Source organism: Sinocyclocheilus rhinocerous, unplaced genomic scaffold (assembly GCF_001515625.1).
Source record: "Sinocyclocheilus rhinocerous isolate Xijiao unplaced genomic scaffold, SAMN03320098_v1.1 scaffold1060, whole genome shotgun sequence".
NCBI classification, from domain to species: Eukaryota; Metazoa; Chordata; class Actinopteri; order Cypriniformes; family Cyprinidae; genus Sinocyclocheilus; species Sinocyclocheilus rhinocerous.
In genome coordinates this window covers 294,708-296,670 of record NW_015666198.1, presented here as the reverse complement: position 1 = coordinate 296,670, position 1,963 = coordinate 294,708, and the positions used below count along the sequence as shown (strand labels likewise).

General features: G+C 39.8%; 1 protein-coding gene across 1 annotated transcript in view; it reads left to right on the top strand.

Moving 5' to 3' along the window:
- The window catches only part of LOC107732137 (threonylcarbamoyladenosine tRNA methylthiotransferase-like), a 249,547-nt gene that overhangs the window by 68,547 nt on the left and 179,037 nt on the right, over window positions 1-1,963 (top strand). The gene's annotated exons all lie outside the window — the stretch shown is intronic.

Below are 1,963 nucleotides of genomic sequence, written 5' to 3'. Positions count from 1 at the left end.
GTGTGTGTGTGCGTGTGTTTGAATGTTCGTGTGTGTGTGTGTGTGTGAGCTTGTGTTTGAGTGTGTGTGTGTGAGTGTGTGTTTGTGTGTGTGTGTGTGTGTGAGAGTGTGTGTGTTTGAGTGTGTTTGTGAGTGTGTGTGTGTGTGTGTTAGAGTGGGTGTGTTTGAGTGTGTGTGTTTGAACACTGCACAGAAAGTCACGCTTGTGTTGTCAGTGATTCTGGCACATTTCTCAGTGGGAATTGACTCCTGTCCCTTTGTAATTCTGGTTAATTATGAATCCTGTTGCACTTGAGGCTCGTGTTTAATTTTACTATGCAAATATTTTCCCTAAATGTCCGTTGAGCGGCTCCAGATCTCTTCAGGTTATGTAAGTGAATGGTTTCGGCTCCTGTGAACGCAGTTCAGTGTTTGGTGTTAATGAAGCACTGATTTATTCCTGCTCCAGCATTCATTCAGGTAATTGTGAAGACCAGGATCAGGTGTGTTTTGGACCCTTCTTGTTCTCCTCATGTCTCAATTCTGTTTGTTCATCCCTTACTTTCTGCTGTCCAGATTTACAGCTGTGTTCCCTGAAGGGCCCAAAGAGGTTCAAATAGTGATTTTGACACAATGAATGGATAAGCACATATAAACCTGTCATGTTTGGATCTCCACAGCCGTCTGCGTTCACATTCACTGCATGCAAAAGAGACGCATCTTCTTTTATACGATTTGAACAATCTGAGGATGAATAAGTCCTTTATTCCTTTAAAGGTACACCGTTATTAGTAACTCATAATATGGACGTCTGGTCCTGCAGCGAGTCTCTGAAGCTCATCCAGTGTCCGGCTGCTTTCAGAGCTGTACTGAAATCATGTGAAAACCACCAGGTCAAACAGATCATACACATTTTGAGAAGGATCGTATGATCATGGAAACCCTGTCTTCACCCTTCTTTAGTTGTACTCTGCAGTGTTTCATCAGGTCGATTCTGTTGTTGTTTGTGTCATGTGCAGCATGCCTGTAATGCAGCATTATATCATGTTATGACTCTTATTAGATTCGGGCTTAAGGGGTCAATCAGTGATTCCCTGTTCTCTGACTCAGACAGACTCTGATTTACTACAATGACTTGATTTTAAGTCTCTTATCAGTAATGACGAGCTGGATTTGAGTCGTTGGAGCATATGTGCATGATTTACATTATAAATATAAATATGAGCATAAATCAAGAAGAAAAGAGGTAATGATGCACAGTACCAGTTTGCTTCTCTGTAGAAAGACTGATTATTATTGAAGGTATTTAACTATAGTGAAGCTGTTTTCCTGCTCTGTAGATCATTTACTGTAAATATATAAATATTATTGTGTATAGTATAAGCCACAGTATTGTTTTATGAGTATGTGAGTAATTAGTGCTAGTGGCAGGAATATTAAAGGGGATGACAAACTCTCACAGAACTGAGCAGTGTGATTACACCCACATACCCTGTGTGGAGAACAAAACAAACAGCAATATGAATGTGTATATCTGGTAGGGTTTATGATCTGGAGCACAGATGACTTGTAAAAACCTTTCACTGTAGTGAAACAGTTGAAGTAAATTCAGTAATCAATTAATAGATCTAATGGTTTTGTGTTGTAACGGTCTAAACGTTACCTGGAATATTATTGTAATTTTCACTGGCTAGTGCCTAAAAGAGGTATCTGGTTCAAGTGTAATACCACTAGGATCAGCTTGAGGGCACTAGTGCATAGTGGTTAGTGGATATAAGCCTGGTCACGGAAGAGCAAGTCAGTTCATTTGGTAGAGGGAAACTGCATGGTTGAACTAACGCTACCTGACTACACATTTTAAGTCCTGGTTTGAGAACTAGTAGAGTTTACGCTCAAACGTGAGTATTGGCTGACTGTGCTAATGACTTGGTGCATTTATAATGAATAATGACTGATGTTAGTTGTTTGCTTTCTTTTGTAGAAA